Source organism: Taudactylus pleione, unplaced genomic scaffold (genome assembly GCF_031769625.1).
Source record: "Taudactylus pleione unplaced genomic scaffold, aTauple2 ptg000016l, whole genome shotgun sequence".
NCBI classification, from domain to species: domain Eukaryota; kingdom Metazoa; phylum Chordata; class Amphibia; order Anura; family Myobatrachidae; genus Taudactylus; species Taudactylus pleione.
The window spans coordinates 46,570,416-46,588,319 of record NW_028284418.1 but is presented as its reverse complement, the minus strand read 5'-3'; positions in this window follow the sequence as shown (position 1 = coordinate 46,588,319).

Genomic DNA, 17,904 nt, shown 5'->3' with positions numbered 1-17,904 from the left:
CATCAATTGGAAGAAATCGCTTTCTCCAGCACCGCAGATGGTATATCTGTGAGCTCTTCTGGATTCTCCGGCACAAGGAGTTTCTGCCAGAGGACAAGATTGTGGCCCTATCATTGCAAGTACGCAAGTTTCTACACAAGCAAAGGGTATCCATTCTGTTAGCAATGCAGGTCTTGGGATCAATTGTATGCTCAGTTTTTCGTTCCAGGCCTCTGCAAAAATTGAATCTCTCAAAGGTATCATCTAATAAGGTCCCAGAGGTTCATTCGCACTCCAGAGGTTTGTCACTCCCTCCTGTGGTGGCTGTGAAAGGATCATCTGAACAAAGGGCATTCTGGATTCCGAAGGTGCTTCTCACCACAGACGCCAGTCTTCGTGGATGGGGAGCAGTGACAGGTCCTCACACCTTTCAGGGAAGATGGACAAATCGGGAAAGTCATCTGCCAATAAACATTCTGAAACTGCGAGTACTATACAAAGCACTTGTCGGGGCTCAGGACCTGCTCCAGGGCAGGCCGGTCCAGATCCAGTCCAACAACGCGACTACAGTGGCCTACCTCAACCTTCAGGGAGGCACAAGAAGTTACGTAGCCATGAAAGAAGTGACAAAGGTTCTGATTTCAGCAGAACGTAATCTTCCGGCCATCTCTGCAGTATTCATACTGAGAGTACGCAATTGGGAAGCAGACTTCTTAAGTCGTTAGGACATACATGCCGGAGAGTGGGCTCTCCATCCGGGAGTGTTTCAGCTACTGGTAAACAAATGGGGTCTATCAGAAATAGATCTCATGGCATCACATCACAACCACAAGGTCCCCAGGTACGGGTCCAGAGACCCATCAGCAACCTTTGTGGATGCACTGGCAGTAATATGGGACTTCAAGCTGGCATATTTCTTTCCACCGATTTCTCTCTTCCCAAGAGTTCTCAGGAAATTCAAGCAGGAAGGTGGAACAGTAATACTGGTGGCTCCGGCTTGGCCCAAACATCATTGGTTTACCAACATACAGAATCTATCAATAGACAGTTTGTATCCTCTTCCTCTATGGCAGGATCTGCTAACGCATGGTCCCTGCCGGCATCCAGACTGACCTCATCTGGCTTTGACGGCGTGGCTCTTGAATCTTCCATCCTAAGAGCGAAAAGTTTTTCCAGTTCTGTAATTCAAACGATGCTTTGGGCACGTAAGCCTGCCTCTGCCCTCTTCTATCAAAGTTTGGCATTCTTTTTGTCAATGATGTTCCCATAGGAAGTATCCTAAGGTGTTCAGGATTTCCAGGGTACTCTTTTTTTTTTCTACAGGCGGGTTTTGACCGTGGTCTCTGCCTGGACACTTTGAGAGCGCAGGTTTCTGCACTGTCAGTCTGGTTCCAGAGGAAGTTTGCTCATTACCAGATGTCAGAATTTTTTTCCAGGGAGTTCTGCGTGTTCAGCCTTCTTTTGATCCACCGGTAGCCAGGGCTGGCGCTACCATTAGGCAGCTGCCTAGAGCGCCGGCCACTGGAGGGCGCCGCTGAGCCGCCTAACAAAAGATATCTCCAAGACACATCCTTTCACACAGCGCTGGCAGCAGCCGTACCCCCTACACTAATCAGCAGCCGATGTCCTTGTGCTGGTTTCAGCGTGGCTACAACAACAACAGCAGCAGCACTGACAGTCACATGACTGAAGTGCTCTGTGGTGTCGGCGGCCAGTGCGGCACCAGCCCTCGGCTCTCTCCTCACTGGCTCCCCCTTCTCTTCCTGGACATCACTGGATCCCCCACCCCCTGCTACCTTTCACCTTGAGGGCATTTTTTTTTGTGTTACAAACTGCTGCTGGCACTGCAGACTCGCACTCCTTGTATGCGCAGCATACAGAATCAGCATGGTGTTCTCTCCAATCCCCATTGTTTGGCTCCCATTTCCTCCCCTGATGACAGGCAGCATGTTACAACGTTTGGCCACGACAGCTGCAGATCCTGCAAGTTATGTTAGTCCTGTATTACTCAATGTAACTGACATGACCATGCCCAGGCAGCAAGGAGGGGAGCACAAGTATCCAGCAGTAGTGGCACTACAAGTCCAAACACACCTTGTCAGCTGGATGTGCTGGAAGGAACTTGTAGTGCCACTGCAGTTTGATAGCTCCAGACATGTCAAGAATTGTTGATATGTATATAGTGAACCATGAGTGCCGCTAAGAGGTGCTTTGGGCCCGTGGTCACTTTAATAGGATAGGCTATTGGCAGTCTGTGCACAGGGCACACAGTGACATTGGTTAGATGGGTGTTGCACTATGCGTGCAGCCTGTAAGGGGTAGGGGGCCTTTGGGCCCGCGGTCACTGGAATAAGGCTACATAGCAGTCTGTGCACAGGGCACACGCTGCTCTCACTAGTCTGTATAGCGCTGCTGGTCACGTGGCAGTTACTGTGGTGATGTCTTTGCAGTATGACGGTCATTGGGATAGCGAATGTGCTGTATGGTGGTCACTGCAATGATGTCTATTGTATGGTGGCCACTGCGTTAATGTCTATATTGTATGGTGGTCACTCCGTGTGCTGTATAGCATTGTGAATATCAGTATGTCACCTGCCTGTGTTCCCCTGACTACACTACAGCCTGTCTGGGTGTACCCACAAATGTTGCGCTTAGAAGTTCCACGCCCTCTGTAAAGAAACAACTAAGATGCCACCTCCATATTTTCACCTGAGGGGTTTGGGGGCGCAGGCAGAAGTTTTGGGCTAGAAGCCTTGCACCAGCCCTGCCGGTAGCACCGTGGTATTTGTCTTTGGTTCTTAAAGGGCTACAAGCTCCCCCATTTGAACCTCTGACACTTTTTTCTCCTCGCTATCTCTTCTGCATGCAGAGTCCCTGATTTGGCAGCGCTTTCTTGTTGCTCCCCATTTTTGATTTTTCACTAGCATAAAGCTGTTCTTCATACAAGGGATGGTTACCTTCCTAAGGTAGTGTCTCATTTTTAATGTGAATGAAGAAATTGTAGTTCCAGCTTTTCAGGCTACAGATCTTTCTGTAGGCGCAGCCTCCCTGGATGTAGTTCGTGCTCTCCATATTTATGTGGAGCATACAAACTCTGTTGGAAAATCAGATGCTCTTTTTTTTGTATTATATGGTTTTCACAAATGAGGATGGCCAGCTAATAAGCAGACTCTGGCGAGATGGCATACGCATGACTATCTCTCAGGTGTACACACAGGCTGATCTCCCTGTCCCAAGCATGGTGACAGCGCATTCTACTCGGTCTGTGTGGCAATTGTGGGTATTTAGTTGTGGTGCCTCTGCTGAACAATTGTGTAAGGCAGCCATGTGGTCTTCTGTTTTCTTAGGTTTTATGCCTCAGGAGCGTCCCCAACCCTAGGGGAACTGCTTTAGGACATCCCCATGGTATCCCTGTGGATCCTTATGGACCCTGAAGAAGAAAATTAGAGTTATGGTAGACTTACCTAGATAACTCCTGTTTCTTCGAGGTCCACAGGACACCCACCCTGTCGCACCTGGCTGCATGGGTAATTTTTTCTTTCGGTCACAGATTCCCTCATCTTGTGTTAGTGTTTCTGGTGTATGATTGCTCTTCGTTCTCCTGCCTTGTGGCTAGTTAACAAAATTGAAGACCTGTGGCTAGGGGCGGGGTATATATGGAGGAGGACCTGAGGCATCCTGGGAGCTTATGCTTTAACTGTTTGGTGCCTGGATCTCTCCAACCATAATATCCCCATGGTATCCCTGTGGACCCTATGGACCTCGAAGAAAAGGAGTTGTCTAGGCAAGTCTACCATAACTCTAATTATTTACTATTTCCATTTCCTTCATCCCATTTTAACTTGTATGCTTAGTTAATTTTATGCCTTTGGGGTAAAGGAGCATGGTTGTATCCATTTGCGTCTTGAGTCTGCTCATGTATGTAGCGACTTCCCCCCAGTGAAGAATGACTGAAGCACCATCTGACCCAACTGAGCAGCATCCTGCTTACCCCACGGCGTCCCGTAGGTGAATGTAGATGTTTGCCTTCAGCTGCACCTGGTTATTCTTAATGTAGTTCAACCTCTCAATCTATTTTGGTGTACATGTCCACCAAAATTTGACTGAAGCGGAAGTAAAGCAGGTGGTTGTCCTCCCCTTGTATGACCATAATGCGGTAGGTCTTCTTGAGGGGCAAATTGGTCTGTCTTACTGAGACAGGGCAATAAAATACTCATCCTCACCACAGCAGAACAGATGCTGGTACTGCCGGGTGTCATATGACCGGTGGATCTTGCTGATGCATTGCAGTGTTGTCATGGCTTTGCAGGACGATGTCTCGCTGTTGGAATTCCTGACCAACCATCACCAGAGCCACCTCATTTGCTGTTGCTGCATTAAAGTGACCTCCATGAGTGTTTGGGGGCTTTCTATCTGCATGGATGAAGACTTTGAACTTTTTGCAGAAGGGCGGCACCTTGTCCAGGGTGGTCTTCAGGTCCTTTATGTAGCTTATGACGACGTGTAGCATCTTCTACAGTTGTTTAACCAATCCATTTGACGTCAGGAAAGTTGCTGCACCTCAAGCACACTTCCCTGTTGTGCTTGCCTTGTGAAATAGATAGATATTTTTATTTTCACTGCAAAAGAACACAATGAAATTACAATCCAGAACATCAGCATATATTTACAAATCACCATTTCAGATTACTGATGAAGACTGACAATAACTGATGGGAAAAAAAGCTATTCTTAAATCGAGATGTTCTAGCTTTTATGCATCTGAACAGTCTTTTAGATGGAAGGAAGGAAATGCAATGGTTAGGATAACAATCTTGTACAATGCTATTTCCCTTACGACAACTGTTTTCAATATAGATGTCTTCAATTGACGGCAAACCACAACCAATAATACCCACAGCTGTATGTACTACTTACTTAGAGTTTACGATCACCTTAGTGCTATTGCCATACCAGACTGTAATGCAGTACGTCTATGTACTTTCAACAACACAACAATAAAACCTGACCAAATTTCTTCTTCCTACTTCATGGCAACCATTACACTGAGATTACATCCCCTGGTATTAGATAGGAAGTTTTTACCCTACTGGGTCCGCCCACTCTGGCTGTATAGGTCCCCTCCACTTATACCGCCTAAGTCAGTGTTGGCTAACCTTGACACTCCAGCTGTTGTGGAACTATATATCCCAGCATGCCCTGCCACAGTTTTAGCATGCCCTAATAGCAAAACTGTAGCAGTGCATGCTGGGTTATGTAGTTCCATAACAGCTGGAGTGTCAAGGTTAGCCAACACTGGCCTAAGTCTTTTTTTTCCTGTCTCCTAGTTAGAGGGAGTGTAGGAAGTTTGTTGTTTTGTTCCAGGGGACTTGCCTTCATTTATTTCCTGTAAATGCGCCACTGGTAGCTGTGAATTGGAAGAGGGTAGCACACTGGGGAGAGGCTGAGGCTTATCTATGTGGACCCCTGAAGCATTCGATGCATTCCAGTGTTGTCTTGACATACCGCTGCCGATGTCCGGCTGCTGGCGTTCCTTCTCCACGTGGATGCTGGGGACGGCTAGCGGCAGGAGGAAGACTTGATGACGCAGCAGTCCCAGTGGCAGGAAGTTCACCCGAGGGGTGCCCTCCGATACTTTTACTCGGCTGTTGCTGGTACTAGCTTTTGACAAATTTGGACAAGGAGCTTTCTCCCCAAAAAGCTGTATGTGCCCAGGAGATGTAAGTCCTCATAGAGGGCACTTTTTGGCTATAACATTAGCACTAGAGTGTTTAGTAATAGGTATTGTGTTCTGCAGTGTGTCACCAGCTTTAAAAGGAGCTATGAAAAGAAACTATAAGAAGAAACATCTTGCAAGTACTTGTTCTGCATGTGGCAAGTCCTTTACTGGTAAACAGAATGTTAAGTTCTGCAATGTCTGTCAGAAATATTCTTCCTCGTTCGATAGTCAATCTAAACAATTACAAGATTTAATGGAATGGATAAAAAAAAACCTATTACGAATGCTGGCCGTACACTGCAATTATCGGGACGATCCGCCCGATATCGGCGGATCGCCGCGATAATTGCAGCGTGTATGCGGGCGACCGAGGGTTAAATATTGCTCGGTCGGGCATGCTGGATTGTCCAGCATGCCCGTCCGATGCGATATTTACCCGGGAAACTGTCGGCCGCATCGGGCAGTGTATGCCCAGCGCGGCCGACAGGCAGACATTTCCTGTGTTCCTTCCTACGGAAGGAACAGGGAAATGTCTCCTCCCCCGGGGGCGGAGCGCGGATATCGGGCTATACACTGTGAGATTTCTCTCACAGTGTATGCCGGCGACTTCTGCGGCTGGCAGGCTGCCAGATAAAATGTCTGTCGGTCTGACAGACATTTTATCTGGCAGTGTATGCCCAGCATAAGGAGGAATTTATTTTATTTTTTATTTTTTTTAGTCAGTGAGCTAAGAGATCTAGATCCCGAGCTAGTCTGGATTTTCATTATTAATTAATTTCACCTGAGTTTGTGCTTGATGAGAATGTATCTAGTGAGGAGTCTGGTGAAAGTTCAATATTATAGCTGGGCATACACTATACAATTATCTGTCCTATATCTGTCCAATCTGGCTGGTTGAAATGAAAATCTGGCAATGTATGGGAGCAAATGACATTCAACCATTTGGTCCAAACACTGGAAAACGGACAAAAATGATTGTTCAAATTGGTTAAATTAGTTTGATTTAACCAGTTAGATTGAACAACCATTTTTGTCTTTATTCCAGTGTTTGTGAGCAAATGGTCGATTGTCATTTGCTCCCATACATTGCCAGGTTTTCATTCCAACCAGCCAGATATCTGACAGATAATTGTATAGTGTATGCCCAGCATATGTAAAGCTGGCCACACATCTAAAAATTATCTGTCCAACCAGCCAACTAGTTGATTGGTTGAAATGAAAATCTGGTAACGTATGGGAGTAAATGATGATCAGCAATTTGCTCCTAAATGCCAGAAAACAGATGAAAAAGGTTGTTTAGACAAGTGTGAACAAATTGTTTACATCAAACATTTAACAAACAACTGTTTTTGTCCATTTTCCGGCGTTTGGGAGCAGATTGCTGATTGTCATTTGCTTTCATACCTTACCAGATTTTCATTCCAATCAATCATCTAGTTGGCTGGTTGGTCAGATAATCTTTAGATGTGTGGCCAGCTTTAGAACAGTGGTTCTCAAACTTGGTCCTCAAGACCACACACAGTTCACATTTTCCAAGTCACCCAGCAGGTGCACAGGTGTATTCATTACTCACTGACTAATTTTAAAAGATCCACAGGTGGAGCTAATGATTTCACTTGTGAATCTGTGAGGAGGCCTGGAAAACATGCACTGTTTGGGGTCCTGAGGACCGAGTTTGAGAACCTGTGTGTTAGAACATTCAATTTGGATATTGTAGAAAGTTTATTGAAGAATATATATAAATCTATGAATTCTAATGATGCAGTGGAAATTGGTGATGAACAGGATTTCCTATTTGGAGATGACCAAAAGAAGCAGACATTACCAGTACATAAAGTTATGAAAGAAATTGTTTGCTGCTCCCAGATCACTACCAGAGTGAGAGGCTGACCCCTGAACTCTGGACAGCACGGCCATACTGTAACACAGCTCACACTAATGGAGCATACACACGGTCAGATTTGTCAGATGAACGATTTTAACAAAGTTTTGAACAATTGAACGATTTTTGACTGCATTCAAATGAATGGAATCGTCCAATTCTGACTGCAAACGCATCAGATGTCAGATATCGTTATCTGACAAACGGGAATGCGCATCGTTCATCGTCCATCGTTCAGGCATGTCAGATATGTCAGATTTTCCTTCAGATATGAACGACTGAACGATTTTTAAATCGTTATCGTTCAGATCTGAAGGAAAAATCTGACCGTGTGTATGCACCATAACCCCTACACTCTTTCCTGTGGTCGTAGTTGCATGTGCTGTAGCCCTTGGGAGGTCCCCAAATTTTATCTCAGTCCTCACCGGGGTCAGGCTTGGGCCCCCAACATGCAAAGCCTTCTAGGGTCTGTATTCAATATGAGCCGAGCCGCATTAACGTAACGTGGCCCGGACTTAAACGCCGATTTTGCCTGGTTTCCAGGCGTTTAAGTATCGCGCGAGTGCCCACTATTCCCCGTATTCAATTTGAAAGTATGCGAAAACGGGACCCCGCGATAATTGGATCGGCGGTAAAAAACCGGGAATTTTCGGGAAATAATCCTAGGACCCGCCTAAAGATGTCCAGACATGGGGGATCACTATGCAAAAGAAAGTCGGGTTTTTAAATAGCCGCGGCAGGTGTTTTTTTTTTCCTGACTTTGAAGAAGTGATGCAGAAGAGCATTTAGCTTATTTTTTTCGTTTTTAAAAATGGTCCCATCAAATTTGGGGTACATGAAAATGGGTAGTAGCATTTTTTTTAAGTCCCAAAATGCATTTTTTTTAAATTCTGCAAAAATTCAGTAGTTAAAAATGGGGGTACCCATAGTGCTCCCCCATGTCTACACATCTTTAGGGGGGTCCCTAGAATATTTCCCGAAAATTCCCATTGTGTTGTGATCGAGTCACACCACGTGGAAACTGTCAGTAGCCTGGTGCCAATCACCGGCCGCTCTACATCAGCTGATTGGCTGATGGGACTGCAAAGCCCCGTTCAGTCCCGGCAGCTGGCATTCGGGAGCTATCAGTATGTGTGGCAACACACATACTGATAGCTGTTGCGTGGATTGGGTAAACTCGTTTTTTGTTTTACCAAGTCCCGGAGATGCTGCGGAGACCAGCGCCAGGATATAGGGGAGTATGAATTCTTCTTTGCAGTGCCATGTTTTAAGGATATTCTACTGGAGAAGGGGACAGATTCATCTGGTATAGGTAAGTATGTGTGAATGGGTAGGTGTGTGTAATAAAGTTATACTGTCACGGTGTGTGTGTTTTGTCTTTTTTTAACTATTTATTTTACAGTGAAGTTACAGGTGCCACATGTCTGCTGGCACTTGTTGTTCCACAAGTGCAAAATGGCAGGCATGCTGGCACTTGTAGTTCCACTGTAAAACACAATAGTTTTACATTATTTGCCCCCCTCCCCCCCCATTACCTCCATACCCACCAAGCCAGGGGTATGGGGAAGAGCGCCGGGCTTCAGCGTAAGCCTGTGGTGCTCGGGAGGGGGGGACCCTTTTTTGGGGTGGTCCCCGACTCCCCCGAGATCACCGGCTTGCGCTGACCGTAGCAAATGTAGCGACTATATGTTACAAGACTGAGCACATGACCCTGCAATACCCTTGGGGCAACAGAGTGTTGCTCATTTTGTATTAGTCCTACTGATGCTATACTTTTCCTTTTTCATATCAGTGTATACGTGATCTATGCTTCTCACCAGTCACCACTGCCTTTTGGTATATGACTGGAAGCAGCATATAATCCGATTCTATGCTCTGACATTTATCCTACTATATACAATTGTCTATTATTCCATGGGCACTCTCATTAGAGTCTGGCCATAACAGGCTCCTGCACTATATACACACCAGGACCGTCTTTTGAGCCTGGTCTAAAAGCAGACGCTCATTTTACTTATTCTCAACACCGGGAGTACTACACAGTACGCTCACGTGTCATTCACTAATACATTATAATGACATGCAGCAGCTGCTGACTAGACAACCCATAAAAGGGAGTAGTCTAATTTCATCAATAAATTTTCTATATTTACACAGTCATCTTATACCTGGGGATTTTCAGAGGCGGCTGATGAAAGATCTACCCCTCAAAAACCATAGTTATCTGTATATATATGGACACATTCTAAAACAATGCTGGTAATTGATACTGGTCGCTTTACACTATTTTCAAAAAATAGATACATACTATGGTTTGTGTAAATACTTTAATATCTTCTCAAAAGGTTTTTTCACATCCATGATTACTGACTAGCTAGAGCCTATTGATGGTACTTGTGCTGGCTGTATATATTTGTGACTAGCCATTGTGCTACTATTTTATCATTTGGTCATTGGACCAGAATGGGTGATAATCTTACCACCACTGATCATTGAGATTCTTTGTAATATTTCACTTGGCTTCACATTACCTGTGATATTGCAACCAGTCTTATATTTATGTTTTCATGTTGTCTGTTTTCTTGTTTTTTTTAATTGTTTATATTTCTGCTGCTTTTCAGCAGTAAGATTGTTTGGGTGTTGGCAGGTCTGTACTTGTTAACACATTTTTAATGTATATTTAATAAAAGTTATTTATTATTTATTTCTGTTACTAACATTGATATTAGAGTGCCCTCAAAAAGAGAGTTTTCTTTCTTCTTTTCTATCAACGTCTATATATTTATACTCTCAAGGGGAGCACCTTCACAAGGTTACTCTTTGATACCCACGCAAGGGTTATACTTTTGATATTGTGGATATACTTACGTCTATAATATTTGTTCACTATTCATTTATAAAATTAGATCCTGTGCTCAAATTACTTCTTCACTTTTCCCTTTCCCTGGTTTCTGCAAGCTCATAAATCTGTCATTCGTGGCCATATCATTAGTTACGCTTCCCATTAAAGATAATAAAGAGCACAGACAACTGCTGCAGTCTCTTACCGACCAGGTCCACTCACTTGAATCCCTTCATAAACGCACCCCCACCGATGCCATTTACAGACAGCTTACATCTGCTAAATCATCTCTTAATGCGCTCCTCTCCGAGAAAATTGAAAAGTCTACGGTGGCTGAACCAACGCTTTTACGAGAAAAGCTACAAGTCTGACTCTTTACTTGCCAAACGTCTATGGGACAGAAACACTGTTTCTGCCATATCGGTGATCAAAGACTCCACAGGCTCTCTTCATTATAATCCATCTAGAATTAACTCTATTTTTAAGGAATACTATAATCAACTTTATAATGCATCTGAGAGCATTATAAAAAATTAGAAAAAATTGTTACATCCAAATCTTCAAAGTCTTCATTTGACTGTGGAAATTGAATGGGAACTACTAACACAGAAAGGTATGTCTGAAGAAGTGTTCCTTTCTTGCATGCACAAGAAATTGTATCTTCAGATATCTATTATAGAATCTGGAAAACATTTATATTTTGGCTCAAGATGTGATGAAGGCTGATACACCTCAAGTGTTGCAGTTTCTACATGATGGGTTTGAGAAATGTCTGGCGACTCCAACCATTAAGATACAAATAGAAGCATTAAGTATTTTATTGGATAGGATCAAAAGGTCAACACCAAAAAATGGTCGACACATGATTTTTTTATTTTTAGGCACTTACTGGAGGGTGACGATTAGGGTTAGACACTTACCGGAGTGTTAGGCACTAGAAGGGACGGATAGGTTCAGGCACCAGACAGTAACTAAAGTTTTTCCTGCGGTTCCCATCATTGAGTTCAATGGAGGGAGCCGTTCATTCGCTGAGAGGCGGGGCCTGACCTCTCTCAGCCAATGAACGCTCAGACACAGACTTTCAAAGGAGGAAGCCGCTTCTGAGTGCTTTGTTCAGGCACCTACCCCGACAGTCAGGGTTAGGTATCAAGGGGAGGGTTTGGGTTAGGGTGAAGATTAGGGCTAGAAAAAAAATAAATCACATGTCGACCATTTTTTTGTCAACCTTTTGACCATGTTGACCTTTTTGTCCCCGTTGACCTTTTGTTCCAGTCGACCTATTGACTGTCTAACATCTGGCGTCTATCTTGTATATCTGTTAATCCATACCCTGCCTCTTCCTTGCCATCCTTGATAAGACCCACAACAGTCATATCATCCGCAAATTTAATAATTACATTTGTACTAGTCCGGGGAATAGTCATGGGTGAACAATGAAAATAAAAGTGGACTTAAAACACACCCCAGTGGTGTACCAAGTACTAATTATGATAGCAGAGGGCTTCATTTTACTCATTCTAGCTTGTTGGGATCTGTTGATTAAAAAGTCTAAAAATAAGAGATAAGTCCATAGGGTTCCACAGGATACTTTGCGGTATTGGTGATGACGTCAGGCATCGGACACCACAGAATTAAATTTTCATCCTCCCAGGATGCACTGGGGTCCCTCTCCCATACCCTGCCCCCAAGCCAAGGCATCTCAGTTTCATAACAAGCCATAGGCCAGAGGAGTAGAACAAAGAGAAGAAAGATCTGGAACACACAAGAATCACATTCTCACAAGAAGGAGACGGAAAAACCAGTGACCAGATCAAAGCCCATCTGCAGTACAGGTGCGACAGGGCGGGAGTTCTTTGGAACCCTATGGGACTTCGTAGAAATAAGAGATATGGTAAGAATTTACCCTTGTTATCTCTATTTTCTACATCAGGGTCCATAGAGTATCCACAGGATACCTTGGGGATGTCCCAAAGCAGTATCCTTTAAGGGTGGGGACGCTCCTGTGCTGGAAAGAGAATCCGCCGCCCGAAGGAAGCATCCTGAGAGGCGAAGGTATCAAATGCATAATAACAAAGGTATGGACAGAAGACCACGTGGCTGCCTTGCACAGCTGAACTGCAGGGGCACCATGGCAAGCTGCCCATGAAGGACCCACAGACCGAGTAGAGTGAGCTTTAAGAGAGGATGGTACAGACAGGCCCTCATGAATGTAAGCCTCAGAAATCGCCATGCGAATCCATCCTGCCAAGGTTTGCTTAGTGGCAGGCCATCCCTACTTATGAAAACCATAGAGGACAAACAGAGAGTCCGATTTCCTAAATGAACTGGTATGGACAACATAAATCCTAAGAGCCCGTACCACATCCAAGGAGGTCTCATCAGCAGATAGGTCTGGGGAATTAAAGGCCGGTACTATAATTTCCTCATTGATGTGGAAACTAGATACCACTTTAGGTAGGAACTCAGGGCGAGTGCGCAGCACTGCCCTGTCCCTATGAAAAATTAGGAATGGGGGGGCGACATGAAAGAGCCGCCAAATCTGACACTCCTCTGGCTGAGGCAATGGCCAGAAGAAACAGTCTTAGCTGTGAGCCATTTTAAATCCACTGAGCCCAGTGGTTCAAATGGCAGTCCTTGGAGAGCCCTAAGGACCATAGCCAAGTCCCAAAGAGCCACAGGTGGAACAAAGGGAGGCTGTATGCGAAGTACACCTTGCATAAAAGTGTGGACATCAGGATGTGTAGCAATCAAAAGTTGAAACCATACTGAGAGGGTTCCTGGGAGACCTGGGGGGGTGAAAGTGGGTGACACTGGGGTACCATCAGCTATCTAGGGAACCCACAAGGGTTGTAACTGCCTTAGCGAAACAAGCCCAGGGCGGTTCCTGCACAGGCGCAGTTACAGAAATCTGGCATAAAATTATATAACATGCCCGACATAAACCTTCAGTGTGCCCCTCACCCTCCACTATTGGTACAGGGTACACTTTAACTGGAGAGGAAATTCATGTTCACTCTCAGACATGATGAGTGTAACAGAGTGTATGTGACTCCCCTCACAGACAATATTTTTACTGTGAGGCAATGAATATCCTGCAACACCGCATCACAAGGGCTTTTGCAGAAGAACATGGATAGTAAAATGGCTGACAGTCAGAAGTGAAACTACAGGCAGACAGCACTAGCATTAAGTCACATACAATGCAGAAATAAATCCCTGCATTATCAGCACTGAGATCAACTACGCAGGCACAGAGCCTGGTAGGAAACAGTGCAGCATACTCTAACCTTACTCTGGACCCAGGGGGACCCGGACCTCGATGCCACCTGTATCAGCTTCCAGCAGCGTTTTCACACTTCATTAGAAAATGGCCGCCGAGGAACAAAGAGGAGGCGGGCCCGGGAGAGGAGCGCTGACACAGTCCACCAGATCGCTGTGGAGAGGCACTGTGTAGCGGGGGAGGAGCCGGCTGCTAGACAGGGAAAGCGCTCTCCCCTGGCATGCTATTAACCCCTGGGACGCCGCGCTGTACCGCACATGCTGCGGCCCGCCGTCCCTGGTGGTCTAGTGGAAGCGCAGGTTAATACCTGGCTCCACGATCAGCCTGTCCCCAGATAGCCCCCTGACTGGAGACCTACAGGACTGTGTTACCGACGGGTGCCCTCCGCGGGACCCCGCCGCTTACCTGCTCCCTTGAATCCGGCCACAGTCCATTTTATCTGGGGTCACCGCTAGCTGTGACCCCAGATACCTACCAGCATCCCCGGATCAGTACCGGCGTTCTGGTCCGGCGGGATGTAAGAGCGACAGCATGGACGTCAGTACTGACTGGCCATGCTGTACAGGTCATTTGTGCAGCCACAGCTGCTTGTAGAAAACTTCAGGGGCCATTACAGCCCCACTCTGCTTGCAAGTAATCAGACTCCTGGCCGGACACCAACGAAACTGAGATGCCTTGGCTCAGGGGCGGGGTATGGGAGAGGGACCCCAGTGCATCCTGGGTGGATGAAAATTTAACTCTGTGGTATCCGATGCCCAACGTCATCACCAATACCCCAAGGTATCCTGTGGATACCCTATGGACGCTGATGTAGAAATCCAAATACATAAGGTAACAGAAAATTCCGAATTTTGTAGTTAAGATAACAACGTAATTGGGAGAATGGTATTAAACACCGAACTCTGACATAAGTATTAGACTCTTCTAAGTGACTAAAGCCAGCTACACACTTGACCAGGGGTGGGCAATAAGCGTCCCTCCAGCTGTTGCAAGGCATGCTGGAAATTGTAGCTCAGCAACAGTTTTAGCATGGCCAATATGCAAAACTGTGGCAAGGCATGCTGTGATGTGACAGTCTTCAATAGCTGGGTGGGCGCTTATTTCCCACTAGACTAGATGATACATTGTCCGATCCGGCGGATCAGACAACATAACGCTCACATCGGGTAGTGTGTACCTGCTATGTTGCTGACTGTGTACGCTCCCACGCGTCATCTGTGACCTCGCCCATCGGACCTACATGCAGGTCTGATGGGCGGTATAGTCAGTGGGCGCCGCCGAATGCAGCATGGCCCCCGCTGTCACGTCGTCGCTCCCGTCATTGGCAAGTGTGTACGCACAACACATCGGCTGGGTACGCATCGTTAAGTGTGTACCCAGCATAAGGAAGGAATGAATCTCAGATAACAAAGCATCCCCTATAGATCTATTTTGCCTGTAAGCGAATACAGTAATTGATGATTACCAAAGCCAGCAGGCAACTGACCTTTCATATGCGCCAATACAATCCTCCCAAAACACTTCATTATAAGAGGGGTCAAAGCGATAGGACGAAAATCATTCAGGCTCATACTGTAACTTTCAAATCTTTAGGAACAGGAACATCTACAGTAGATTTAACACTTTCTGCGACAATACAAGTTGCTAAAGACCAATTCAAAATATATGTAAAAATCTAACAAATGTAAAAATCTAACTCACTAGCACACCCTTTCAAAACTTCCCCGGAATCCCATCAGGACCGGGGGCTTACCTGACACCAACACCTAATAAACCATTTCTAACCGCACACTCAGTGAGAACTAACTCACTTGAATAAGGCAATTTAGTTGCAGAAGAAGCATTACCTCCATCAAATCCGGCAAGAAGTGGCCTTTCTGTTTGCTTCATATCGAACTTGAAAGTTCAGAGGCACGTCTTCTACAACCTGCTTACCCCCGAATTATGTCATTTGGATACACCAATTGTAATTACGAACACTGGGCCTGATTCAGACCCGCTCGTAAGCGGGTCGATTATAAGCAGTGCGTGCGCGAGCCCCAGAGCGAGCACAAAAAGCACTCGCTCCGGTGTTCGCATCCAAAAGGGGCGGCTGCCGATGTTGATCGACAGCTCGCCCCATTTGGAAGGAGGGGTGGGGGGGTGGGTGGGCAAACGGAGGCGTTCCTGTACTAACGCCTGTCGTTTGTGGGCGGCCCTACTGACATCACTCGTGATGTCAGTAGGTGGACTTTCTGCTCTATTAGAGCAGGAAGTCCACTGGGGCTTGCAGGAACGAGACCCTACCACAAGGGTCTCGTCGCAAGCCCGATGGTCGCAATGGTCTTGACCATCGCGACCATCACCTGGCCGCTCGCATAAGCTGTGGATGGTAACCCACAGCTATGAGAGCGGCCAGGTGACCGCAACTAAAAAACAAGCGCCTGCCCTGATTCAGAGCGACCGCTCGCTTTTTGCGAGCGCCTCTGAATCAGGACCACAGTCCAGCATGTTCACACTTCTGAACATGCTCGAGGTGCATGTCCATTAGCAGGCTGTAGAGAGGTTCGCGCAGAGGTTTGAATGACGGTAGCTGCACCTTGCCTACGCTGCAGCGCATGCCAAGGGCCATCTTGCATTGCAGTACTGGCACTTGTGGTTCATGGTACCCAGGGTAACAGTGCTGTCTGCCTCATAAGCCACATCAGGATCATACACCATGCCTGAGTGAGCCTTGACCTTCCAAGGAAGTGCTCGCCTTTCTACTAGTCTTCCAGGACTGTTTTGTTCATATCTAGACACTGCTGCTCTGTACACTTCTGGGTGATCTTGCTTGTACCTGGTCGCTCTGTTCACTTTGGGGTTTTTTGTTGGTACATGGCCACTACAGCACAGTGCACCGCAGGATTACTCTACGCATATTTCCTTGACACATTCTGAAGTTACTTCATTATTTCAGTGAACGTGGTTCTGGCACGACGTTTGGTAGGAGCCTTCATGGGGGCAGAAAGAGGCGAGGCGGAGTCGGGCTGAGGGATGCGTGGTGTGGTTCACACCTCTTGAGGTTCACGTGACAGGTACACATTGCAATGGCCCTTAGAGAGGTCCTGTATAAAGTTTAGCCTTCTCTTGGGGATACGTTCAAAGTTTACCGTAATGGTGAGCTCTGAGAGTTTTCGTGCTGAAGACTTAACTCAAACAGTTGCCCAGCCACCACTAGTTTGCATAAGTAAAGGGCTGGGACATGTTAAGGAGGTACTTAGCAGAGCTGGTGTAGTTGTCCCCCTTTCTGTTGTGGGACATTATTATTATCCTTTATTTATATGGCGCCACAAGTGTTCCACAGCGCCTTACAAAGTACATAAATAATTTGACAAGTGACTTACAGTACAATATAGGACAAGGACATGGATGATATACATTGTTACATTAGTGACCATAACACCTAGATATGCAACAGAGCATAGGTAACCAAGTGTTAGGTGCCCTGGTGGGGGGTAAGAAGTAGATGAAAATAAAGTAAGGAGAAGCACAAGAGGGTAGAGGCCCTGCTCGTAAGAGCTTACGTTCTAAAGGGAAGTGGCAGACAAACAGGTGTGACACAGATGGGGTAAACATGAAGGAAGGAGCATGTTGCAGCAAGTTAGGATGGGAGCTGGAAGGCTTTGATGAAGTAGTGGGTCTTGTGAGCCCGTTTGAAGGATTGTAAAGAGGTGGAGAGTCTGATAGGGAGAGGGAGAGAGTTCCAAAGGTCTGGAGCAGCACGGGCAAAATCTTGGGAGGCGGGAATGGAAGGAAGTAATCAGTTGGCATGAGAGGCGGCGTGCATTAGTTGAGCGAATGGGAGACAGGAGAGTGGAGGGAGATGTGGTCAGAGATGTTAATGGGAGAGGAATTGGTGAGGGCTTTGTGAGCAAGTGTGAGAACCTTGAATTGGATTCTAAAAGGGAAGGGGAGCCAGTAGAGGGCTTGTAGGAGAGGGACATGATGAAGTCATCCCAGTTGTTCACCACATGCCTCACGATTAGCTCATGCACCTCCTTAGACATTAGCTGAGTGCCATACATGAGATAGGAGAGGGACCAGAACAGGCAGGCTCCGTCTCCTGTTATGGGGACAGTGGTGTGAGGCACCCTCTCCCTATTAACATTCAAAAACTCAATTGCCCTGTTCACTTGATTTGCGATTTGGATTTTGAAGTACCGGATTACAATCCAAATTTT